This window comes from Mauremys mutica, chromosome 11 (assembly GCF_020497125.1).
Source record: "Mauremys mutica isolate MM-2020 ecotype Southern chromosome 11, ASM2049712v1, whole genome shotgun sequence".
In the NCBI taxonomy this organism is placed as follows: domain Eukaryota; kingdom Metazoa; phylum Chordata; order Testudines; family Geoemydidae; genus Mauremys; species Mauremys mutica.
Genome location: NC_059082.1, coordinates 56,468,178 through 56,495,329, shown reverse-complemented (window position 1 = coordinate 56,495,329; position 27,152 = coordinate 56,468,178). Strand labels below are relative to the sequence as shown.

Below are 27,152 nucleotides of genomic sequence, written 5' to 3'. Positions count from 1 at the left end.
CTGGCTCAGGAACAGTAAGAGAAGGTCTGCTTGGAGAGCAATGGCTGGCACTGGAGATGCATGCTGAATGCAGATAAGTTCACAGAGACAGCAGCAGCCAAAGAGCCTGGCTCTGCTCTGAGAAGTGGCTTTGTAATAATGGCACCTTCTCACTTGGCAGCTCTGCTCCCTGGGTGTGTCAGAGTGAAGGCTGCAGGGACAAAACTAAGTGCAGCCTTTTTCTTTCCTGGTGACCCTGCTAAGGGGGTCAGCTGGGCTGTATCCTGAATCAAAATGGTTTATTAAACTCCAATCGGTTACAGCTGTGCAAACCCACTCAGGGCTGATCAGGCTGTGCAGGTGTTTTGAGGACAGGAATTGGCCTGCAGTTTCTTTATTATTGGTGAGATGTGCAGGGCTCAGTATATCTCCTACATTCTGGGCTTGGTTTGTAGTTAAAAGGGAGATTTTTTTTAAATCTATAAATGGATCTCATTTGATGTGAAATTGCTGAAGGGTGATAGCCATAGGGTGCCACCATGGCATTGTTTGGACTCACAATTCAGGGCAGAACCATGCTTCAAAGAAATGTCTCTGCGTGTGGATCTCCCGACCAGGGTAAGGAAGGGTGGCTGCTCTGTAGCATTTGCACTGGGGGCTGTGATTCTCAATAGTTCAGGTGTGGTAAACAGGGCTGGCTTGGGTCAGAGCTTGTACAGGAGCCCTCTAAGAGGTGGCAATGCTCTTCCCTCTGAGTTGATGCTAAATATGTGTCTGTGCTGCTGGAGGTGTCATTGCTCCAGTGGAACTAAATGGAAACTCCTCTGTCTTTAAGGTCACTAAAACTCCTGAGACATGTTGACAGGAGCAGCAGTGGGAGGCCTTAAGTGCTGGACAGCTTCCATATGGGTCATTGCACCTACCTGCCTACAACCCCCAGCCCAAGTGGTTGTGTTGTGTTGCTGTGTGGTGGGTGTTTCACCCCTGTGGTGCTTAAAGCAATTCCTCTATGTCTCTAAAGTGCTTTGGGGGTGCAATAAATGAAGTGATTCTTCTCTGGGCCTTGGTCTCCAGCTTTCCAGTGCAGAAACTGTCATTGAACAAGCTACCCATAAATAGACAGCTCTTTAATACACATGCCTTGCGTTAGATTCCCCTCTCTTAGACAGCCTGCTGATACATTCTGTACGGAGACCCACACTCAAGGTCTGGCCTGCATTTAGAGGGCTCGAAGCTGCAAGGGCTGCTCTATTTCTTTTGTCCCCCCCCCCCCTCTTGACAATGGCTTCTGCCTCTAGTGCTTTTACACCTTTTAATGAAAAGCAACGTGGAACAGCAAGTTGAAAATTCAGGCCCCAGTAATTGAATCTCACACCCACGTAAAGAATCTCTCCTTTTCTTTCCAAGTGTGTGTCACTCCAAAAAGCTGTGTTCCCAAGGGGACGCCACTACATAAACAGAGAAACAAACTACCGAGTGGCAATTTTTATTATTGCACAGTGGGATGGGGGGAACCCACAGTAAGAAGTGTTTCTAAAGCACCCCGGCTACTGGAAGGAGAGCATAGCTTGGTTTCACTTCTGCGTACCATACGGAAAGTAGCTAATGCAGAGATGGGACCCGGCGTGGCATTTCAGCTCTAGCTTGGGTGGGCCTAGCTCAAGATTCGAGGCTTCATTCGGATTTGGGTTCTGATTCAATAGTAGGGGAAATCTTGTGAGCATGGGACCCAAGTATGTGACCCCAATGATCACTGGCACCAATGAGACAGCTACTCCATCTTCATAACCCTCGCATTCTTGATAGAGTAATACAGGGTGGTGGCTGGAGTAATAGTGCTGGAGTCTTTAGATCTGATCCAAAGCCCTCAATATCACTGGACTTTGGATCAGGCACCCAGTGAACACTTTGGGCTAAATTCCGCATTCAGGATCAGAAAGTTCCATTCGTGTCAATGGGCTTGCGGTGCTGTCGCTGAGAGCGGGCTCTGGCTCTCTGTGCCCTGCACTGAATGCTGTCTGATGTGAGGTTTCTAGAATTAAATCCATCCCTTGGAGCTGGTGTTCTGGAAGAAGAGACTCACCTTAGTGCCGCATTCTGTGTGCTGCAGACCAGAACGTAAGCAGTCATTACATACGGGCCACCTCTCCAAAGATGTAGTGGATCCTGATGTGCTGGGGTTGGGACCAGACCAAAGGGCTTTTCCCTCTAAGGATGTGATCTTGGAGATGAGCTTTCTGTTCGCATGCATCTCAGAGCTGCCAGTGCTGGGATTATCTGATCTGACAGCAGATAAGAGAATCTGACAGGCTGTTTATTGTCTTATCTGAGTGGCGTTTCATACCTGTCTGAACCCATCTCCCAAAGCTGATCAGCAGGAGGGAGGCAATGCCCCGGATGGCAGAGCATTTACACAGTGACCTGAAGAGAGGCTTCTGGTTAGAAAGGGACTTTCTCAAGGCCTTGCGTTCTTGCATCTCAAAGTGGGTAAGGCTGGAATGTCCCCACTCTGCTGCTTTCTCCTCCCTTTCCACTGCAAGGCTGAGAGTGTCCTGTTGGCACTGGAAGGAGCCATGGGAAAGGGGTGAAAAGCCAGCGCTAGTGTGCAGCAGGGTGGGGCTGTCATTTTGAGTCCTGGCACTTTGAAGCTACTGCAACACAGGATTCTGCTGAGCTAGCTTGATGTTACTCCAGCTTCCTCCATTCATGTAAGTCTAGAAACTGGCATGCCACATCTGGACAATCTCAAATTCCATGCACAAACAATGTCCCACGGGGAGCATCTTCTGCAGGACCGTCAAGATGCTCCTTCCTGGGGTCCTGTATCTAAATGATGCTCGGCACCAGCATGCTGGAGATCCCTGGATGAGAACGAAACACGTGGATAAAGGCTTTGTTGGCTTCTGCTTGAAACGTGCAGCCCAGCCCATTGCCCACGTTCAAGTCTGCAGCCAGCCCCCAGAACATAGCCCTGCCCCCACCATATCACTGCTGCCTACTGGGCACCTAGTCACACTGCAGTATGACTGGGACAGGGGCTAGAGTGAACAAAAACCCTCGGCAGAGCAGAATGGCCACTTGCTCATTTGTTTTCTTCACATGGTTTTACGTTCCTCCCAGCCCTCCTGGCCTCACAGCTTGGTCTCATCACCTGGTCACACCACTGCTTTTGCTGTAATATTCCAGGAAGCACCCCAGTCCTCAGCCTTTTTAATTTTTTTCCTGCTGCAACACTGCTTGCAGATTGGTCAGCTGGATGGTGGCATCACAGCATGACTGGCCAATCGGCAAGGGACACCAGTGCATGGAATTCAAACAAGGGTGTGAGTTTTACAGGAGAATTTCCTTGCACTGGATGCAGCTGGGTTAGTAGCTGTGCATCCTGCTCTGCTTAGAGAACTAGGGCATGAGTGACAGCCCCAGGATTCCATACTTGCCCTCGAGGGAATGGATGCAGGCATCCGCATGACTCCAGAAGCGGGTGCTGTGTTGCCCAAATAACTGTCAGCTGATGCAGCATTCTAAAGTTTGCTTCTTAAAGACTTGATCTTGCACTCGGAGTCAGTGGGAGTTCAGGGCTGAGTAATGAATGTGGGATTGGACTCTAAAACTGTGTTACATTGTGGGAGGAAAGCACCTAGGCAATTTAAGCATGATAATATCGTAAACAGGGTAGGATTGCCCCAAAATGAATGCTTTGGCATGATGGCTTCCAAATGGGCATCTTCTTTGCTATTAAATAAAGCAGGCCTGTTTCAGGAACAAGCCAGAGCTCAGAGGAGAATAAGTGGCACTTTCCTTCTCCAAAATGCTTTATAAATATTAATGAATCCTCCTGCGAGGTAGGACGTTATTGTCCCTATTTGATGGATCGGGAAACTGAGGCACGGTGAGGCAAAGTGATGTGTCCTTGGAGGGGGAGAGAGGTGCTGTCAGACAGGCTCAGACCTCTGGGTCTAGAGCGCATCTGGGTCTAGATCCCACCTGTGTCTAGTGAGCTGTCCATGCTGGTAATGGCCTGTTCACTGCCTGCTTGCTGATGTTGTACAACCTGCCACGAGTTATCACTACTGCACAGGAGCTGGAGAAATGGGACCAAAACATGTGGCTGCTAGGAGGGGAAAACCAAGCCCTCAGCAATGCCCATGCCGATCTCTGTGCCTCTCACCACTTCGGGCTATCTGTGCCTTGGGAGGTGTGTGAGCAGGGAGACTGGGCAGCCAAATGAATGCAACTAGCACTTGAGTTTAATTTTGCTCCTCAACCCCTAGGCATGTCTGCACACACACAGATCCAGGGCAGGGGGGCTTCTGGCACTGTTGTGGCTCCAGCTGTACTCAGAGGCAGGGGATGTAAAGCCTGACCCTGGCGGTAGCAACCCTTGTGAACTCAGCAGCTTGGGTCTGCAACTACTGGCTAGGGAGTTGCAAGTGTGAAAATCAAGACAGAAACCCTAATATCAGGATGGGGCCAATAATATTGGGACATCTGGTCACCCTACTCCTGGCACTAGTGCATTTCGTGTGGGCCCTACTGCACTGAGGGATGCTGGCTCAGCCTCCCACCCCGAAGCACCGATTTATTGCTGTGTGGACTCCCAGGCCTTAAATGCTGCTAAGGGAATGTGAGGTTGCTGTGCTTTGCTTCGAGGCTAGCAATAGCAGCTGTGTTTTGATTAGTCTGATGCCTGCAGCACAATCAATTAAGACATTTCAACAGAGAGCACTTGGGGCCTTTCCACCAGGAAATGCTGGAGCAAGTGTTGGCCAAACAGTTAATTGTGCTTTGTGATCCCCTCCATCCTTTGTCCCGGCTCCTGCATGGGGCTGCTCTGCACAGGCCCTCGTGCACCCCGGGGTCACTCTCGGAAATCTGATGGTCCGTGGGTAAGAGGAGGCAACAACTGGCCTTATCTGCATGACAAATGTGCTCACTGCAGCGTCAAACACTCAGGAATTCATCCCGCTGCACGCCCCTGTTCCACACAGGCAACTTCTGACCCTGCCGGAGAAAGGCAGCTCTCCGCTTTAGTATGGCGGGAGGAAGGAAGGACAGAGCAGGTTTGCTCTATTGCACGTGTGGGAGGCAGGCACAGGTTTTTCAATATGTTAACGTAGGCAATTTGTGACTGTCCTGCAGCTGATGTCAGCTGTTTTTCCCCCCCACCTCCCCCAGCCTTCCCTTGTAGGGAGCTAAGGGCTTGATCTTGTCCTTCTTACTCTCACACCAGCAGTCCCACAGAATAAGCATCGCAGGATCAGACCCCCAGGATTTGATCCTATAAAATGAGTTGTGGTAACGCCTGGTGCAGGCAATGGCCTTTGGGGGGTAGCAATGGTAGGAGGTGCTAATGTTAGGTAAAAAGCAAGTCCTTACTTACCTCTCCAGCACCCGAGTTTGTGCGGAGTTGGTATGGGGCTCAGAAATCTGTCAGAGACCAGACAACAATTCGTTGATCAACGGGCTCACACCATCCTTAGCTTACAAAAAAGCTTTGGAGTAAGTGTGGCAAGTTTATTAGGGGTGAGCATCAATGTTTATACACAGAAGTAAACAAAGTGATTAACAGATCATAATGGTCATGCATAATCAATGAAGATTCTACAGGATAAAACAGGTTAAAATGTAAATTAGAAAAGACAAAGGAGGAGACGGCTACTTATTGGGAGGGGGAGGTGTCATGAGTAGTTCGCAGGTCAGAACTTTGATTAAAAGTTTCAGATAGAGACATCAAGTCTGGATTAAGTTTAAACTCATAAAAAGTTCGGACTCAACATTCCTCCATTTGTAGCTTTGGGATAACTATTTACCAAAAGCTACACCCCATTTTAAGGAGCCAAGGGCCGCTTGGCAATTGCCTGGGCCAACTCGAAGAGAGTAAGGCCTTTGGCTGAAGTAGGAAAAGAATAAACTGACCCACATGAGTTTATGAGGGAGGGGACACACTGAATACAGCAACACAGTATTATAAGGATTACTATGGCCCCAACAATACCCACCAAGAGTTTTTTAACCCACCCAAATCCAGGCAGCCAATTCCATAAGGCTCCCCACCAATCATAAGGTGGCTGGCCAGAGGAGTAGTTCTTAGCCATTTCCCTTAGATGTTTGGTACGTTGAAAAGTGTCAGGGTATACAAAAACACAGCATTCTTCATTTATGAGGGCGCAAGTTCCTCCTTGGGCTGCTAACATTATGTCTAAAGCCATTCGGTTTTGCAAAGCTAACTGGCGCAGCTGGGACATTTCCCCGGCCTGATTCTCAAATAGGGTCGCAGTTTCATTGGTTAAAGATTCTAGTAGTCCCTGTAGACGGATGACACCACCCCTCAAGCTAATAAGACCAGCCCACCGCTGCCACGACAAACCATCACGGATATTAATATCTCTGAAGGTTTCACGGATGTTACGAACGTGGGGGAAATGGGGGGTGGTGGTGAGGGAGATGCGAGAAGGCGGTGTGAGCCACGCTAAATAACATGACCCTGCCCAATCAGGGGAGAGAAAGTAATAAGCTTTGGGCCCGCACACCCAGTATGTTCCATACATTGCGTTTCGGGTATTCCATTTCTCAAAGTAGGAGGTAACCCACCACCCGTTGGACCACTGTTCCCCTGGTAACGCAGAGGGGTCGGCAATTACTTCTATTTCCTAAAATACGAGTTTCAACCTCGTGGGAATATCTAATAAAAGCATTATCTTCATAAGCAGAAAATAAACTAAAAAGGCATAATAAAAAACATACAGTTGTCAGAATAAAAGGTCCTCTCATTTTTTCGAGTCAATTTAAGTCTGATGTCTGAAAGAGGTAAGCTGGTCCACTGGTCAGAGGCAGTATCCTCAGTGGTGGCAAGAGCTGCTGGTCCGTCACTGTGGTCCACTACGGCTGGCTTGGATTTGCGTCCTTCCAGGCAGTCTTTGAAGATGTTGAAATGGAGCAGCAGGCGGAGGTTTTTCACCCTTAATTTTGTTAAGAATGCCGACCACGCACAGTGGTTTAGACCTTCCCCATAACAGGCTGAGATGGGAAGGGGCTAAAACCTCAGCAGCTGGTCTATGCTGGTGCTGTTGCTAGCAAGAAAGGGGCTGGCATGCAGGTCTAAGGGCCCCAGTACAGGGGGTCTCTATGTCCCAGCACAGAGCCGGCTCTGCTAGCTCAGCACTAGAGCGGGGGAAATTTTTTTTGGACACAGGTTATTTGCCAAAGAACTGCAGTTTTGGTCAGCCACAACTCTCTGGGACCTCTTCCCTGGGGTGGGCAAGAGAGGGAGAGAACGAAAACGAAATCCCTCATAACCTTTAGCACAGTGGGTAGGGCACTTGGGTGGGCTGTGGGACAGCCAGGTTTGAATCTGTACTCAAGGCTTGAATAGAGAGATCCCCCCTCCCAGGTGAGCACCCTCCCCACCTGGCTATAGGTCAGTGCCTTAACAAGGGCGAGGTGAGTGAGGCACTTGCCTCAGGCACACAGAGCTGGGGGGCGCAGAAAGAGGTGGAGAGGGGGGAAAAAAAGCTGTTGGCAGGGAGATATTTATAACCCAGGTGATCTAACCCCCTGGCCCCACCTGCCGCCCCCTGCGCGCCTCCCCCGAGTGTCTCCCGGCCCTGACTTGCTTCCCCCTTCCCAGGTCCAGGCACAGAGAGTCCCTGTCTTTCCCCTGCAGCAAGTGCTGCCTCAGGGTCCTAGTGCCCCCATCTCACTGCCAGAGCAGACTGACTGTGAGCCTGCCCTTCCCCCTCAGACTCTTTCATTTTCCAATGGGACCCTCCAGCAGCACAGCCCCACCCTCCCCACCCACAGTCACTGCTCCTGCCCCATGCTGGGTAAGGAGGCAGCCCCATCCCTCACCCCCAGTGAGGCTACAGTCAGGGGCAACAGCAGGGGAGGAGGCGCACGCAGCACCCCACGGCACCCACCACGGGGGAGGTGAGGGAGATTCCTGGACCTGAGAGGGGCCCTAGGAGCACATGCAGTGACAGTGGTGGGGGTGAGTGTGCTGCTGGGGGGGGGCAGGAAAGGGGGGCTCTTCCCCCAGAGCTCGCTGCTGCTTGCAGGGAATGGGCTGGGTGGGGAGTCCTTTCTGACCCCTGTCCCGGAGCAGCCTGCCTGCACCCCAAACTCATCCCCAGCCCTGCCCCACTCCAGACACCCCCAGTCAGAGCTTTCACCCCCCCACCGCACCCTCAACCCTCTGCCCTAGCCCTGAGCCTCTCCAACACCACAAACACCTTATCCCCAGTCCCAGCCAGAGCCCTCATCCCCCCCGCACACTCCTATTCTTGCCCTGAGCCCCTCCCACATTCCAAACCCCTCATTTGCAGCCACAGCCCTCACCCCTGCACCCCATCCCTCTGCTCCCTTCCCATCCCCAAACTCCCTCCCAGAGCCTGAACCCCAATCCCCTGTCCCAGCCTAGGGCCTGCACCCCAGACCTCCTCCCTCACCCAAACTCCCTCCCAGAGCCTTGGGTGGGTGGGGGGGGCAGAGTTTGGGTGGGGGCAGGTTCTGGGCACCACCAAAATGTCTACAAACCTGCCACCCCTGATCCTGCCCTGCAGACCTGAACTCCCAGCATTCTCAGGACACATGCTGATCCCTAGTGGCCACTACTGATATCCAGCACCTCCCTCTTCTCTTAACCTGTGAGTCCCTCTCTGGACTGGAACTGGACTGGAACCAAGACCATCTTGGAAGCAACATTACCAGCCCAAGCAGTCAAAAATCATGAGTTGACCCCCCCCAAAATCACAGGCTCTACCACCGCCCCTTCATTCATTCTTCAGCAATTTGGCGGCAGGCCCTTCCCTCCGAGAGGGACTGAGGGACCCGCCGCCGAAGAGCCGGCCCTGGGGGAGGGTGCAATTTTATATTCTTGCCTCGGGTGCAAAAATACCTAGTTACGGCTCTGCTATAGGTTATTCTGCTCTCAGTCTCTCCTGTGGATGCTGTTCTGCTTTGTATCGATACTTAAATAGTCATTGAACTGAAGAGAGACTGAGAAAGATCTGTAGCCCAGTGATCAAAGCACTCCACCGAGGAGATGTTGATTCAGATCTTTTCTCTTGTTCTGCCTCCGTGCCAGGGCTGGGCTGAATCTGGCTCAGAGGATGGGCTATAACATACCATCAATATGAATGGGCGGGAGAGAGGTTATGTGGGCTGTGTCTGAGCAAACGGCCATGTTGGCCCCAGAGGTGTTACCAGGCAGACGCATTTACGGGTTTTGCGAATGTCATTTTTATTTAATGTTGCAAAAATAAGTGTCCATAAATAATCCAGCAGACCGGGAGGAAATGAGCAACACAGACATGCCCTTAGCGTAATGCAAGGTCACTGCTGGCTCTAGCCAGCAAAGCCCGAGGCATGTCTGGTACACAGCCGCCTGAGTCCAGAAAGGGGAAGCCTGTGGGGTTCGGATCACTGTGCCTCCCAAGAGGGGGAAGAACCCTGTGTGATGAGAGCAAAATCCAGCCCTGCATGGGAGGTGGGGGAGGGGAGGGCGTGTGCCAGTGCATGGGTGAGCTCCACCCACTTCAGCCCATAAAGGAAAGGAGATCTTTCCCCTTTCCCCTGTATTTGTCCCACCATTGTTTCCAATTGCCACTTTCCCTGTTGCTGCTGTGCTTTGTTCACTTATCCCCTTGAGTAGAGGAGTCTCGGGCCTCCATCTCCTCAGCCGGACTCTCCCGCACCACTGCACACAGCTGTCCATGGATTCCCTCTGGCAGCAGTACTCCACCAAACCCCTCCTATGCCCGGCTGAGTGACAGTTAGGTGCAAAGTGCCTCGTCCTGAGGCAAGAACTCTGAATGCTCTGTTTCAATAGGTGTGCAGTTCATGGCAGGAGTGGACAGCATGGGACCAAACTGGCCTGCTGCTGCCTGCATCATCTCCAGCAGTTGCTGTCCATGTACAGGTACCGCACAATGACGGTCGTGGACAGCTCTTAGCATTGTTATTAGCTGCATTCCGACAGCGCCCACGATGTGCCAGAATTCCACAGGAATGAATGGAGAAGTAGGAGGAGAGCCAGGAGTGGCTAATAAAGAGGACGACAGTCCCAGTGGGGACTCAAGGGCCTTCAAAAAGTGGGGTTAGCCCCCTTGTGCAGGGGTTAGGGGAGAAGGGGTTAAGAGGACACAGTGTAGAGGGGTTGGGGTGAAGAGGGGAGTGTAGAGATTAGGGGCAAAGGGGTCACAGGGCAGGGGTTGGGATGCAGGAGGGTGGAGAGCCTGCCCCGTGACCCCTTTGCCCCTAATCTCTACACGCCCCTCTTCACCCCAACCCCTGCATCCTCCTGCACCCTAACCTCTACACTGTGTCCTCTTAACCCCTTCTCCCCTAACCCCTGCACTGTGCCCCCTTTGCCCCTACTCCCTGCACTCCCCACCTTCACCCCAACCTCCTGTACCCCCTCCTGTGCCCACGTGAGGAAACTGACCTGGATGCATGGTGCAGCTGGCACTCCTGATCATATCCCCCCGCCCCCGAAAACCCTGCTCCTCTGTGCACCCTGAGGGGGCTGTGAGGAGGGGAGCGAGGAGCAACATCAGGGCTCCCTTTATACAGGTCACTTTCCTCACCTGAGCTGCATAAGGGGTGGGCAGGGCAGCAGCAGCTCCTGATGTTCACCTCCCAGCACAGCCCAGGTGGGGAAAGTGACCTGATGCGCAGAGTGTGTGGTGTTGCTCAGGGGTCCCAGAGGATTCAGGGGGCCTGGGGGCAAAGCGGGGGAGCTGAGGCGCTTGTACTCATGCGGCGGTGGTCTGGGTCTTTTTGGCAGCATTTTGGCATTGGGGTGGCCCTTCAGTAGCTCCATGTCTTCGGCAGCACTGAAGGGCCCCCTGCCACCGAAGACCCAGACCGCCGCCAGGCCAGGGCTCGCGGGGCAAATTGCCCCACTCGCCCCCACTCTGGGCAGCCCTGGGGTTGTTCCTCGATTTCCACCCCCTCACAGCCCCCTAGTGGGGCACAGAGGAATGTTGAGGGGAGAGTAGTATCTGTGTGTCACCCTTCACCCACCTCCCCTGCATGTTCCTCCTCTGGGGGGGAGCAGGGGGGAATCTGGGTGCCCCCCACGCAGCACTCCCCTGCCAGCTGGGAGCAGTTTCTGACGCTACACCAGCAGCATGTACCTCTGCAGTGCCACAGGGCGCCCCCTTGACCATGGAGCCCCTGGGCGGTCGCCCAGGCAGCCCACCCCTAAGGCTGGCCCTGACCTTAATTATGGAGTTGCAACCTGTGTCTCCATAATGTGAACTGTATTTAGAACTGTGCTACCTGTGCACAGGAAGTGTGTGGGTGGCTGATGGATGGATCCTGTTCCATGAATGAATAGTAGAGCTAGTTGCAGAGCTTTTAACTAATTTTTTTGTCAAAAATGCCAGCTTGTTGAAACCAAAACTCTTCACAGGGCTGGTCTTGATGAATTTCTCAACTTGAAAATTTTTTGAGAAAAAAGTTTCAAAATGCCCTGTTTTTTACCTTTTTTAAAACAAAAATCAGTGTTCTGGCTTGAAATGACTTTTCTCTTTTGAAATTTAATTATAGTACATTTTTGGGGGAAAAAAGTCAAAATGAAACTTGTCAAGTGACCTGAACTGAAGATGTTCAGATTTTTGGTTTGTACTAATTTCAGAAATTTTGACTTTTTTTAGTCTGAAATCTCAGACTCCTGAGAGAGGAAACCATTTCCCTCCCAGCTCTAATGTGCACATTTGTGTGTGTGTGTGTGTGTGTGTGTGTGTGATCGTTGTGACCAATGTTCCCTCTAATATTTTCCATCCATCTGCAGAATAAATTTTGTTATATGCACTGAGGGATGTGCACCACCAGTAGAAACACAAAACCTAGATATAATATATTTTTAAAAGTTACCATAGGGATAATTACTCCAGCCAGGACAGGTTAGGCATTTTAGAACTCACTACTCAAAGAATTAAATTTAAATGTAAGAGAAATAAAAACTATGAAATTCATAAATTAGTCATAACACTAAAATAACACACTTTGAAAGAATAAAATTACAGAGAATATATGTGCATTGCAGGAAGTACTTGTATTATTGTTTAACTTCTTGGTATAGGTTGGGAGCGGAGTGTGACACACAGACTGTGTGTGCTGGCTCCTGGGGAAGTTTCTGAGGGACGCCATGCGTTGTCTCTTTAGGGCACTCGGTGAAAGCTCTCCTGCTCTGTCCCGAGCCCTGTTGTCTCCCCTCTCCTGCTCTGCGGAGATGGGGTACATCCGGGGAGAGAGAGAGAGACTGTGAGCTGGCTGCTGTGGAAATCTCAGAAACAGTGCACTGTCTCTTTAAGACAGGCACTCAGCCACTCGCCATTCAGACCTCAGACTGCAGCAGCTCCCAGTCCTCCTGAGCTAGGCTGTGTCCCCTCTCCCCTGCTCTGCAGAGATGGGGTACAGGGTAGGGGGACACCCTCCCTCTGCTCTGCACAGCCTGCAGGAGGGTCCCAGGAACAGCTGCAGGACAGAGCAAGGTGCCCGCAAAGCAGCGGGGGGAGGGAGGAGCACCTGAACACATGCTGCCGGCTGTGCGCACTCAGCTAATGGGCAGCACTTGAATCTCTCCTGGGCGGCTGCCCAAGCACGCAGCTTACAGGGAACACAGGTGGTGACATACTGGGTACAATCTAGACTAATAAGCAGCTGTGTCACCTCTGCCCAGTAGCCTGGGGTGCCTTTTACACTGCCTTGCTGCTGTAGCTTCCAGCTCACAAACAGCCTCCAGCAACCCAGCTATAGCTGTGTGCAGGGGCGGCTCTACAAATTTGGCTGCCCCAAGCAGTCATGCCCGGGAGGCGCCCCCGAGCCGCGGGAGCAGCGGACCTCCCACGGGCATGACTGCGGAGGGTCCGCTGGTCGTGCGGCTCGGCTGGACCTCCCGCAGCTGCGGATGGTTCCCTGGTCCGGCGGCTCCGGTTGAGCTGCCGCAGGCATGCCTGCGGGAGGTCCAGCCGAGCCGCGGGACCAGCGAACCGTCCGCAGTCATGCCTGCGGGAGGTCCACTGGAGCCGCCGGCCGAGCGTCCCCTCCGCAGTCATGCCTGCGGCAGGTCCGCTGCTCCCGGGGCTCCGGTGGACCTCCCGCAGGCATGACTGCGGCAGGTCCGCCGGCCCAGCCTGCCGCCCCCCCGGGAAAGGGCCGCCCCAGGCGGGTGCTTGCCCCGCTGGGCTCTGGAGCCGGCCCTGGCTGTGTGTGTGCTGCAGCCAGCCAGCCACACCTGGGTTCTTACCAGCCTCTGTTATATTGCAGGGTGACCCTACCACACCCCTTGTCTCGGATCTTCCCCCAGATATGTTTGTCCTGTACTGCTCAGCCCTCTTCTGAACAACAAACTTCCATAAAGTCCGTTGTAGCTTGAATAGAAATAATATGGCCATAACTTGCCATCCCAAATGGAGTTGCCCAGACACATCAGTTTAAACAAATTGGATTAGATAAAACAGTAAAACAAGTTTATTAACTACGTGTACTCACTTAAATCTCATTCTTTGTAATGAGGCATAAAAGTCAGAAATGGTTACAAGAAAATAAAGTTAAAATACTACAGGTGCCTAACTTAAAAACTTTATGAGATTCAAGCAAAGTTTCTCACCATACACTTTCAGCAGTCTTACTGACCAAACTTCTTAAGTCAGGACCCCTTCTCTCAGTATACAACAAATACTTCTTTTGTCTTGTTGCTTCAGGTGCCATGAATGTAATGGGCTAGGAGAGAGGGAGGGGATCCCTTGGGGGTGTTGGTTCCTCCTTTTTTTAGCATCATTTCCCCTCGAAAAACACTTCCAGCTGAGATTCAGGATACAAAGAGTCTATAAGGAAGGATGTTCCCTGCTGCTTATAACTCACCTGTTTGAGCGTCTTTTGTTTCCCTTCACGCTTGATGACTCTGTTTACTGCTTAAATGCAAATTAAGCAGAGCATACATTCCTTTGTTGGAGACGGACCTGTTTGCCAACCTCCGTTTAGAATATGTGTTAAGAACAATATGCAGTGGAATCTTATGACTTCACATACAATGTTGCCACACACATTTTAGGACAATAATGATCAGCAAATTATGAGTTTTCAAATGATACCTCACATGGCATACTTTGTACAAAGATGATTGCAACAGTGTGTGTGGTGTGGACATGGGTACCATCTGTCACAATCGGACATGTCTGTGCAGTGAGGGCTGTGTCCAAGGCTGTGTGCTTGCACACAAATAAGTGTGTCTCTTTGTATGTGTGTATATATAGATAGATTAGATACAAGTTTGTGTGTGTGTGTGTGTCCACGGGTCTCTACATTGGTGTATGTCTTTGTTCTTGAATGGTTGTCACTTCCTGTGCATTCCCATGCAACGGCGTCTGTGTGTATGGATCAGCATATGAGCAAGTGTATATTTGAAGTGTGAAAGAAACTACGGTATATTACCTGCTAACCTTTCCAGAAAGAGAACTATGGCAGGAGGAAGCATTGTCTATCCCTGACTGTGGTGTACAATGGTGGGTAAGATCTGTCCCTATTTCTATGCAGCAGAATCCAATTAATAAAATAACACCATCTCCATGGGTTTGTCAGAATTCTAATATTACCCTGCTCCACCCCGCAAAAAAGACTCCATACAGTGGTTAATTTGAGCAAATGAATCTCTTCTCACTCAGCTTCTTATCCACCAGCTAAATACTCCAATTTGGAAAGCTGAGAGGTATTTCATATTCATGCTGGCATGTTGGAAGGGTGATATTGATGTCTCACTGCTGAACTCCTGTCTCTTAACCTCCTATGCTGATGGGCAGACGCGTTTGAGTGACTCTAGTGAAGGAGAAAAGGGTAGGAATGGATTATGGATGGATGAATTTACTCATGCAGATGGTTGACTGAAATAATGGTTAAATGAAGGGGATGAAAACTTGATCTGCTACTGAACAGTTAAGTGACGAAATGATGTGATTTATTAGGTGAATGACTAGAATGGTGGGAAGATTGATGGAGATGAATAAGCAGGAATTGGAGCATAGTGCAAACACATATGGTTGGTCAGTGACGTTATTGTCTCAGTAAACTGAATGGAAATAGGGCAGGGTAAAAAGTGGCTGCTGCGGGGAGTTTGAGAACTCTGATGTGAGCTGAGCTGGGCTACTGGACAAAATGGGCCGAGCCTGAGCCGAGATCCAGTTAGGAACCAAGAACTGGAGCTGAGGGTTAAAATGGGTCTCGTGCTGCATGTGAACAGGGCCCTGGCCAGAGTGTCTGGGGCTGGAGAAACAAAGAACCCCTCTAATTGTCTGGGAAAGGAGATGCAGGGCAGAAAGTCCATTAGTGGCTGTGCGAGGCACTCAATCCTGCCCTGATGGGGGTCCTAGAAGTACCTAGGGAGTGAAATAATGTGTGGGTTGGGGGAATTGGGTGCTCCTGGGCATGCCTTGAGAGAACCCTGAAAGGACGTGGCCTTTCCCAGCGTGCCGGAGTTCCTCTCTTGGGAAGTAACTTGGAGCAAATTTGGGGTCGAGGGCAGCTTCCTGACACTGGTAGAAAGAGACACCCCTTCCTGTCACTGGGACAAAAGGAGCTGTCACCCCCCATCTGCCTCTGGTTATAAATGGACATGGTACCATTTACTGAGCTTGTGCTGGTGTCATTGTGCCTGGGACTCTGCCTGGCTGGGCTAACCCACCAATGGCATCACCTGACCTCCCCGTTTCTCTACGTGGAAACCCTGATGCTCTATTCTCCTGAATAGCCCTAGCTCTGTAGCTCGAACGCTGCAGCCCCCTCTTCCTGAAATGTGGCTAATTGGATACAGCCGGATAAGTACAACCTCTGCCATTGTCCTGCAGTGATGCGGCTGTACCCCACTCACTGGCTTCCAAGGGGGCGTCATGCATCCAGCACCCTTACAGGGGGTTATAACTTACTCCTGTGCCTGCCTGATCCATGCCTGGTTCTGCCTGGTTATTGCAAAGGTGTCTGCTCCTGCTCTGATTAGGCACATAGGGGATGAAATCAGGATGGAGTCTCTGCTTTTCCTGAGCCCTGTGGCTTCCCTTGTATTATAATCACCCCTTCAAGTCTGTCACAAGCAGGAAGCCAGCCCTCTCTCCTGTTTGCCTTCACTGCTGGGTTAATGTCTGAGCAAAGCAGCACGGCCCTTGTCTTTGAACGCAGCACTCGCCTGGGCTGGGAGGGTGGATGATTAAACAGGTTGCCAGAGTGTCTCAGAGCTGATGGAGAGCTGCTAGGCTTACCAGTCACCTGCAGGGCGACGTGAACCAGGAGTGGGTGTGATATGCTCGAATTAACCCCGGCCCCTTCCTTGCTGGGTTGTTCTGCCTGGTTAGAAGAGAGTGCGGCAGAGGTGGGAAGCTTCTGGAGTGGGCTGTTCTATCTCCCGTCAACGAGAGCACCATGCACACCGAGAATCGGAGGAGCAAGTTACGTCGTCCCACTGGGGCGGTGACACTGTCCCATGCTGTGTATCCTGATAGTAGAGAGCAGAGGGAATCCCAGAGGAGTTGAGGCAAGTTCCGATTAAACAATCTAGGGCCAAAGAGCCAAGTCCTCCCTGGGCCAGGACACCACGGTACTAGGCTCTGTGAAAACACAACAAAAAGGCTGATTGGTCTGCAGCTAGCTTTGGTGTGAGTGTGGGCAGTTTCAAGTGCTGTTGAGGGCTTGGCTTGGCTAAGGGAGCAGAGGTTTCTGTTAAACTCTGAGCTGATCCCACGTGTGCCATCTGCAACCCTTTTGCAATGAGAACAAAAGGGTGATGTGCGGGTAAGGCTGAAATTCTGGCTTTGGGCAGGAGAACTCCCAGAAACTCCTGGATAACAGCTAGGATGTTTGCGCTACCATTCAATTGTTCAAATAAGTTCTCATACCTCATTGACAATCTCCTTCCTACACCAGCTAAAGACGCCTAGTGGCCTAGGGCAAAGGTCCGGCTTATGGTATTGGAGGAACTGGGCTCAAATCCCAAAGAGGCCTTGGTGGTAGGGTGAAATCTGTAGCAGTCTCACTTTCTCCAAAAAGCTCTTGGTGGCGAACATGCAAACTCCGTTGCACAAGAAGCCAGACATAGGTCATTTGGTTAGAGGTACAGGCCTGGGTGAGGGCGTGGCAAGCTCTGTTTGTTGTGACATCTGTTACCTGACTTACAAATACAGTCCTCAAATCTAAGCATACGTTGTGTCAGGCTACTGCTGCACCTTACTTTGACTCCTTGAGTTATCTGCAGAGCTAGGTTGCCTGCCCTGGGAGCTTCCTCATAGTAGTGACCTTTCAATGGGCTCTGGGGTGAAATCTTCAGACCTGGGGTGCCTAATGTTAGATCCCTAACTCTTTCTTTTTCTATCCCAACCTAAAATGTGGCCTGACTTTTCAGAGGTGCTTGACATAGGTGTGGGAAGTAGGGGTGCAGGGGATGCTGCAGCACCCCTGGGTTTTATGTGGGGTCCCGGCTGCCAGCCCCACGCCTGGGGCTCCATTCCTGGCCCCGCGCCTACCCCCAGCTGTGGCCCAGCCTTGACCCCCTTACTCCTGTCCGTGCCCCCCTCCTCCCGGAAACACGGCCCTGCTCCTGGCCTCAGCTTGGGGGAGAGGTGGAGGGTAAAGGGGGCACGAAGTAAAAAGTTTGGAGATCGTTTTGTTGGTTTTCAGCACTCCCACTATAAAAAGCATTCCAGTGCTTGATGTCCGAAAATATGGTTTCAAAATGTCTTCCACAGGAGATGTTTATTAAACTAAAGACTACAATCCCAGACATGCAGGCTTCCACTTAGCTTGAGTTCCAGCTTTATCGCCTTTGTTTAACAGGGACCATTCCTTGTCTGGAAATCTTTACAGCACAGAAACCTAACGGCTAAATAATATGTTGCCAGTAAACATATCCATTGCAGTGGGGACACAATGCCGAACTGAAATCAATGGGAGCTGCAGGTGCTCAGTGCCTCTGAAAATCAGGCCATTTTTAAGGGCCTAAATATAGAACTTCAAGTTTGGAGGGGGGAAAAAAAAAACCCTGAAAGCTAAGACACAAGCCAAAAGCACAGCTAAAAAGAACTAGTCAATGTTTTGTGGCGCTAGTAGTTCTGGTTTGTTCTCTGGCAATGGAAGAGTCCTGTGTCAGTTAAAATGTCTGTAGGAGTGTGTAGCTTTTTATGGAATAAAGGAAATTTATGAGTATGTAATGATCAGAAAGGAAAAAGACGCAAGTCCTTCCTAATGTAGACCTAATTATCCAAATTATGATCATTAGACAAACAGACCCTGGTTTGTATGGCTGTGTAACTAGGCTAATCTCTTAGATATAGTTTGTAGCGTGGCCTGAGCAATTACAGCCCATCTTCAGTGCAAATGTTTGTGATATCCAGTGTTCTAATTGCTAAAGCTCTGGGGCATGATGGGAAGGGGACTGTGAGTGCACAAACTGGCGAGGGCTGTTCAGTAACTGTTCGTGAATCGGTAACTGGTTGACAAATAGGAAACAAAGGGTAGGAATGTGTGGTCACTTTTCACAATGGAGAATGGTAAATAGCAGGATCCCCCCAGGGATCTGCACTGGGACCAGTGCTGTTCAACATGTTCATTACTGATCTGAAAAGAGGTAGCAAAACCTGCAGACCATACAAAATTACTCGAGATAGGCAAGTCCAAAGCTGATTGCTAAAGGTCACAAAGGGATCTCTGTAAACTGGGTGACAAAATGGCAGGTTGATTAAATGCAAAGTAATGCACGTTGGAAAACAAAGTCCCACTATACATACAAAATGGTGGAGTCCAAATTAGCTGTTACCACTCAAGAAAGATGTTGGAGTCATTGTGGATAATTCTCTGAAAACATCGGCTCAATGTGCAGCAGCAGTCAATAATAATAGGAGACATACCAATCTCCTAGAACTGGAAGGGACCTTGAAAGGTCAAGTCCAGCCCCCTGCCTTCACTAGCAGGACCAATTTTTGCCCCAGATCCCTAAGGGGCCTCCTCAAGGATTGAACTCACAACCCTGGGTTTAGCAGGCCAATGCTCAAACCACTGAGCTATCCCATGCCAATAGAATGTTAGGCACCATTAGAAAAGGGACAATCACACAGAAAATATCATATGCCCCTGTATAAATCCATGACTACCTTGAATACTGCGTGCAGTTCTGGTCACCCCATCTCAAAAAAAGATATATTAGAGTTGGAAAAGGTGCTGAGAAGAGCAACAAAAATGATTAGGGGTATGGAACAGAGTCATATCACAAGCGATTAAAAAGATGGACTGCTCAGCTCAGTAGACATATGACTAGGGGGTCTATAAAATCATGGAGAAAATGAATAGGGAAATGTTATTTACTCCTTCACATAACAAAAACAGGGGTCACCTAATGAAATGAATAGTCAGTAGGGTTAAAACAAACAAAAGGAAGTATTTTTTTTCACACAATGGACAGGTGACCTGTAGAACTCATTGGCAGGGGATGTTGTGAAGGTTAAAACTATAATTGGGTTAAAAAAATTAGATAAGTTGATGGAAGAGAGGTCTATCAATGGCTATTAGCCAAGATGGCTGGGGACAAAACCCATACTCCAGGTGTCCCTAAATCTCTGATTGCCAGAAGCTGGTACTGGATGATGGGGGATGGATTACTCGATAATTACCCTCTTCTGTTCATTCCCTCTGAAGCACCTGGCATTGGCCACTGTCGGAAGACAGGATACTGGGCTAGATGAACCATTGGCCTGACCCAGTATGTCCATTCTTATGATCTTATGTATATTTTAGCTATGGGGCTTGGACCAAACCCACAGATCCAAACACCTCAGTTTTTGGGAGCTGCATCTTGGGACTGTCTCTAATTCAGGTGGTGGCTGTTGCTTTAGTGTTGCCTAGTGGAGAGAGCACTGGAGTGGGACTCGGGGTTCTATTCCCAGCTGTGCCACTGGCCTGTCACCTCACTGCTCTGTGCCTCAGTGTCCCCAACTGTACAATAGGGATAATGATCCTGACATCCTCTGTGAAGTGCTCTGAGATCTGCTGATGGACCATGTCAGATAAGAGCCAGGTATTATGTGGTAGGCACTGTACCAGGCAGAAAGGCTGGGGTTTTCAAAGCAGCCAAAGTGGATTAGGCACTCAATCCCCACCAAAAGTCAATGTGGTTTGGGCATCTAACTCCTTTTGGCTCCTTTGAAAAACTGAAGCAAACTCCAGGTACCCCCTGCCCCGAAGAGCTTACACTAGGATTGGAGGGGAATGTGAAAGCAGCCAGGAGCTCAGTTCCACCCTCTCATGCCCTTCTGCCACTGACCTCTCTAGGGGTTAAGTGAGCCCCCCTGAGAGCAGAGCTGGGCCTGCAGCCTGGAAGTTGCTGAGCCAGAAGTGGTGCTGGGTTCTAGCCTCTTGGCCTCTTCTAACTGAACCTATTCCCACTTGGCTGGAAAGGCCCACTCCCCACGTTCAGATGGTGATCTGTACCAGAAACGGTGTCCCTGGAAAAACTCCCTGTGTAACCTGCCACAGGGACACACTGTGGGCTGAGGGACAGACAGGGCCATTGCCTCAAGAAAACAACTGGTGCATTGCAACCCTGTCTGTCTGCTACTCTCCATGCATACGTGGCTGCAGGATGTCACTTCCTGTTTGAAGCGCAAAGGAAGCTAGATACCACAACAGACAGGTGCATTTATCTGTAATACAAAGTAAATATGTATCTTGCATTTTGCAGAGGGAAACAGTATCCTTTGTAACTGTCGGCTAAGATTAAAGGCTTGATTTGCTTTTGTCCTAAGGTAAAGATTATCTATCTGTCTCTGGGCCAGCTCCTGAGCTGGTGACCAAGACTTTCACTGTGCTATAATCGGATCCACGTGGCAAGTTAGTGTGCAGGAAGTTGGTGCACTGAAGATTCACACCCTAGTGTGCCATGCATTAACTTGCTGTGTGGACTAGCCACAAGTTATATTTTGCTGTATTAAGTCTTTCCTAATAAACAAGCATGTGCCTGGTTCTTCAGGGAGCTTGTGTTGCTTGCACTAGAACCTGCATATGAAGGTCATTGGTGCAAGGAGTAGACAGCTTTACCTCTTCAAAGCACAGGGCAGACATCAACTCAAAACTATAATCCCCTGAAAGGTTAGGGCTTGAGTATTAAAGGGGCCATGAAGTGCACACAGACATAATGGCAATTGCTTGTCAGATATGCATGTTTGCTTACAGTCTGGATGTAAATGGAGTAACCACACTGGCTAGTTAGAGGGATGAGCCAGGAACCTTTTGTGCCTCAGTCTCCCTAGCTTTAAAACAAGGTTGGATTATTTCCCACCTTTGTAACGCCCCGTCATACCATCAAAGGATATAATGGTTGCAGCAGATATTTTGTTGTGCAGGTAGAACGGTGTAGGAAAAGCGGGGCTAGCTCTGTCCTTGTTCTGTAGATAAATGTCGAAGTGGAAGTATTTCTTTGTAGTTAGTACACTGGCCTGGGCTTTGAGGGATCTGGCTTCAGTTCTTGGCTCTGCCACAGGTGACCATGGGCAAGTCACTTAATTTCTCTGACTTGGGGCTCCCTCAAAAAGGAAGCATTGTCCCCATTTTACTTGTCTGTTCCGATTGTAAACTTTTAGGGTAAGGACTGTTGTGTTTGTCAGGACCAGCAAACCAAGCATGTGCTTGGGATGGCACAATTTCAGGGGGTGGCATTCCGCCCCACCACCACTTTTTTCCTTCGGTAGTTGTACTCTCAGAGGGTGTGTGTGTGTGTGTGTGTTTTGCTTGGGGCGGCAAAAAACCTAGAGCCGGTCCTGGTGTTTGTACAGCTCTTAGCACCATGGCGGTCAGGTGCTCAACTGCAGCCTGTAGATGCTCCAGTCATGTAAAGGAGAACTACAGGGCTGATTGCTTTGGGCACATGTGGAATACTCAGGACTGCAGGATGCCACTTGACATGCTCCTCTAAGACATGGGCCACTTGCTGTACTCCTCTTGCTGCCAAGTGGCAGTGAGCACCCAAGGCTCTGTGGATAAAGCTGTTCCTGATGTGACAATGCCCTGGGGAAATCCTCCCAGCCTCTCTTTGGGCCTCATCCTCCCCTCTGTGTCCCCATCTCCTTTTTGTCTGCATCACAAGTTGATAGCTACGTTATTCAGCCATTTAACTGCTGGATCAGTAAGGGTAGCTAGGTGTTGCAGGCCACCCTCCAACCTTCTGACTGTGCCCTCCTCCACCACATTTCCCCAGCTGCATCTCTGCTCCGCAGTCACGCTGGGAACTGGGCTAAGCCAAATTTCTGCATCATGGCAGCCACTCAGCCATTCCACTCATCAGCCTGTTAAGCCCAGTCCAGGATCTCTGTCCCAGGCTGCAAACGGGTGGATGTGAGCTGGATCTTCATCAGCATGCCTGTCACTGTATGCTGGGGCTGCTGCCACTCTGTGAGGACACAGCTGTCAGCCCTCGTACACCAATGGTCTGTCCCCCTGGAAGGAGGGAACAAGAAGCCCTGGGGAGGCATGTTACGCCCACTTGGCCCTCTGGCCTTTCAAAAGCCCCTCCATGTGGGTACAGCAGGGTCAGGGCAGTGCAATGTGGGGGGGGCCAGGATATGATGGGGCAATGATGGGAGATGGCTGCTCCACGGTATCTGACCCTTCTGGAGACACACAGGGCTGTGGCTGCTAAGCTAATGCTGGGCAGCTAATAGGAGCTAGCTCAGGGTTTCTCAAACTGAGGTCTCCACTTGTGTAGGGAAAGCCCCTGGCGGGCTGGGACAGTTTGTTTACCTGCCCCGTCCACAAGTCCGGCCAATTGCAGCTCCCATTGGCCGCGAATTGCTGCTCTGGGCCAATGGGAGCTGCTGGAAGAGGCATCCATGGCCAGTGGGAGCCACTATTGGCTGGACCTGTGGATGGGGCAGGTAAACAAACCGGCCTGGCCCCCCAGGGGCTTTCCCTACACAAGTGGCAACCCCAGTTTGAGAAACCTTGAGCTAGAAGCTCCCTATCTGGGCAGAGCTGCAGCAAGCTACAGTGTAATAGGTAATAATAATAATAATAATAGGAGACATACCAATCTCCTAGAACTGGAAGGGATCTTGAAAGGTCATTGAGTCCCACCCCCGTCTTCACTAGCAGGACCAATTTTTGCCCCAGATCCCTAAGTGGCCCCCTCAAGGATTGAGCTCACAACCCTGGGTTTAGCAGGCCAATGCTCAAACCACTGAGCTATCCCTCCCCCCTTATGATTCACCACCAGCCCTGGAGATGAGGCCTTGTCCATACACAAGAGGGTCAGAAGGGGCATGTCAAGGGGGCACCCCCTCGTACCCGGATATAACATTGCAGGGGACTTGGACTCTCACACCCCTCTGCTGGCTACATTCCTGGCTGCAGTGTTCTCCGCAGGGGCGGCTCTAGGCCCCAGCACGCCAAGCGTGTGCTTGGGGCGGCATGCCAGTCGCCGGGAGGGTGGCGTGCCTGCGGAGGGTCCGCTGGTCCCACAGCTTCGGTGGAGCCGCGGGACCAGCAGACCCTCCGCAGGCATGCCTGCTGGAGGTCCACTGGAGCCGCAGGACCGGCGACCAGCAGAGTACCCCCCGCGGCATGACGCTGTGCTTGGGGCGGCGAAATGTCTAGAGCCGCCCCTGGTTCTCCAGACTTTCTCCCTGGTCTTTTGCGGCTCAGTCCTCCAGCCGAGTCCCACAACAGTTCAGTCCCCCTCCTGGTTTGATTTCTCTTCATCCCCCTTGACAGGGCTCTGGCCAGCTTCTCTCTGCTGAGAACTTCAGCACCATTTAAACTGGCTTGCACCCTTGAGGGGCTTTTCTCTCATTCCTGCTCCTCACAGACCCTTGTTCAGGGATCCTCTCCTCTCTAGGCTCCCAGGAATAAACCCTGCTCCTGTAGCTCAGCCAGTCCTGAAGTACAGGCCCTCCCCAGCCACACAGAGCTCTCCCTAACTCCTCTCTCTCCTTCCACTGCCTAGTGCCGCCTCCTCTGGCCAGGAGGCAAGCGGCTAATCCCCTCCCAGGTGCAGAGCGTAACTAATCAGGTTCTTTCCCTTGCCTTACAGGGGACGTGGAGTAATAAACGGCCACCACATTTGCTCACCACTGACTGTGTTGGACTGGAGCGTGGTTCTGAGTGCCTCTTTTCTGAGCATTGCTTCCCTGGCTAACCCTGGTGAGTCACAGGGCATGGTGCACTCATCTAGGTGTGGGTTCTGTAAATGGCATGGCATCTTGGGGTCGGTGGTTAAATGTCCAGGATCAGGAGAACTCTAAGCCAAGGTGTTGTCAGGAAGGCAGGCAGGCAGAGGCTGCTCTAGCTATAGGCACTCTACCTAAAGTGGCAGAGTTGGCCTGGCTGCCTCTCAGTCATGAGGGAGGGGTGGCCAGGCTAAATTTGAGCAGTGGTGGGGAGGACTGAAGTATTACCTAGGAAGGCAGCCTGCCTTGAGTGGCCTCTGAGGGCCAGTTAAATGTGAGCTGGGCCTAGCTGTGCACTTTTAAGCACACGTGTGGCTTGTCAACGTGTGGAGCTGGTCCTGATTAGCTCCATGTGCGGACACTTGTATTCCACACAGTTGTTCCTGATCGACTCTGTGCATTAAACAAGCCTCTAGTGTTTAAGCAGCAGTGGTTGCGTTCTGCTTGTCAGAGGGGTGTTGAGGATGGTGATGGGTGGGAGGCAGGGACTCGCTTTAGGGCCTTGGGTATGTCACAAACCTTCTCTGTATCCTGTTTCCCTGACTCAACGTTGGGGCAACAATAAGGCAAACCCTGACTTTCCTGACCTCTGCTTATGTCCCACCGAGGTTGCACTGACTGAAATCCTGCTTCTGCCTAGTCCTTGTGCTCTACAGAAGGGAGCCCATTGGCTTGAGTTCTGCTGTAATGCTGGGAGATCTGTAGACCTGACGGTCTCAGCTGTCCAACCCTTCGCTCCTTGAATGTCTAACCAGATCAGTAGTCTGTTGAATGCTGGCATCTAGCTCTCTGTGCTTAGCTGACGTACTCAGCAGGTGAAGAGCACTACAGACATGCCACGTGGTACTATAATTTGGCTGCTGCAACATAACAGATGAAATCACTTCATAGCAGGAACTGTGGCCATTGCCAGCAGGAGGTGTCTGTGTGAGACTTTAACTAGAAACCTTAAACTACACTGGATTTGAATATTCATGGGCAGAGAGAAAAGTCGGCCCCCGATCATAGTACTGAACAAAACCGGTTCCTATTTTGCTTTCACAGACCCAGTGTTCCGCATTGCTCTGCTTCCCATGTAATTCTGATGACCTGGAAAGGAGACCTCACGTTTATTATACCGACGATGTAGTTAATTAAGACTGTTTACGGGTGATGCTAACAAAGGGCCCAATCCTGCTATCTTAATATAGTGGGGTCAATAACAGTGTTGCCTGCCTGAGCGCTCTGGAACTGAGCTCAGAGCTAGCTGGCTGGTTTTACTGTTGCTGCTCTGGCTTTCTGCCTGATGAGGGTTGCTGGCTGTATGGGATGGGGTTTCCTCTTGGAAGAGATGCAGTGTTAAGACACTGCATGAAGTCATGTCTCCTCCTGAGCTCTCTTCTTACGGCCCTTTAAGCACACCAGCAGGAAAGTCTCAGGGAGTTCTCCACTGTATGTGCTGTGCTCCATCCAAAGCACTCGTTGACCTAAGTATTGTCCATTAAAAGGCTCTCCCATGTTTACTGCTACTTCAAGCCCCTGATCCTTGTTCCAGATCCTTATTGTACTAGCTACTCTACACACAGTCCCTGCCCCAGAGAGCTCAGCCTAGAACTTAGGCAACAAGTGTGAATAAGCTGACCCCCAGAGGAGGGTGAGTTAATGGTAGAGACAGGGGCTCTTGCATAAATCAAGTCTCAGGCAAACTCTTTCTCTTCTAAATCGCTTAAACCTCGATCAAACAAGGCACTGAGAGCAGAGCTGGGCCTAAAATAATCAAAGTTGAGCAAATCCCCCAATGTTATGCATCCACAACCTAGGATAGGATATGACCCCACAGAGACCTAAGTGATGCCTTTGAGCTCTAAGATGGCTTCCACCTTTGGCCTCATTGACCTGTAAGATAATTGCTCCCACCCTATTGTTTTAGCCTTCCAAAGACCTATTTAAGGGTTGTGTGAGGTTTCTTTTGCTTGGTGTGTCTTAAATAGAGCTGGTTGGGAACTTACTGATGAGACTTTTTTTTTCTGATTCGTCCAAGTTGAATTCTTGCAAAGATGGGTTGGATTCCATGCAACTTTCATTGGGAAGGTCTGTCAGGTCCAGGATGGAATGTCTGCTCAAAACGAGAGCTCCGCCCTTTGCCAATTAGCCAATAGCATAGTGGTTAGAGAAACAACTTTGGAAGTCCGCTTTTTATCCTGATGTGGAATGAGACCAAATGCTGTGCTGGAACCTCTAAAGCTTTGGTGAAACACAACCCTTGTTTGCCAGCCAGCCTTCTCTTTAACTGTGCCTGTAACACATTAACCTAGAAAATTCTTTTCTACAAGGCTAATAAAACACGCCATCTAGAAAGCACCGGCTGTAGGAGAGAGAAGGTAATTCTATTGATTGAAGATAGTTATTAAGCTAGGCTGCAATTTGGCTCTTCAGAAGTGACAGCCAATGAACACTCTGATTGCCCAGCACCCTGCAGTTAGAAGATAGACACAGCAAATCCATTTAAGTAGTGCTAGATCTGATATTTACAAATGACTTAAATGTTACCAAGGAACTTTTTAGCCACCTGACACTCCTTTTCATTGCTCTTCTGAAAAAGTCACATAGTCCCAGTCCTTTGAGGCTGGGTGTACTGGAACCCATCATAAACCAAACTGCAAATAAAAATGTGAAGTGCTGGAGATGGCAAAGAGGAGAATGAGCCGCTCACAAAGCAAGGAGCAGAAATCAATCTGGCTTCTTCAAAGGAGAGTTGTAGCCTCAAAGGCAATTGTGCGTTAAAGCCAATAATAGATGTTTTTCTAACAGCTGTTAACAACAATCGAAGGACCTGGGAATAAATAGAGCTGGATCAATTCTTCATAGGAAATGCTTAATCTAACAAATTATGCTGCTTTTTCTGCTGACTCTTCCATGAGAAGATTGCAAACCTGTGGGATCTGTTAATTGTTCAGAATAATCTGTGAATTTCTTCAGCAAATTGGTCTGCAGGATGTT

The 27,152-nt window shown here is 50.3% G+C and overlaps 1 long non-coding RNA gene across 1 annotated transcript; it reads left to right on the top strand.

The window, feature by feature from the left end:
• Nucleotides 1-92: 92 nt before the first annotated feature.
• LOC123343607 lies at nt 93-27,152 on the top strand. Its single transcript, XR_006572292.1, has 3 exons — nt 93-597; nt 24,038-24,147; nt 25,218-27,152. It is a non-coding gene; the product is annotated as an uncharacterized LOC123343607 (long non-coding RNA).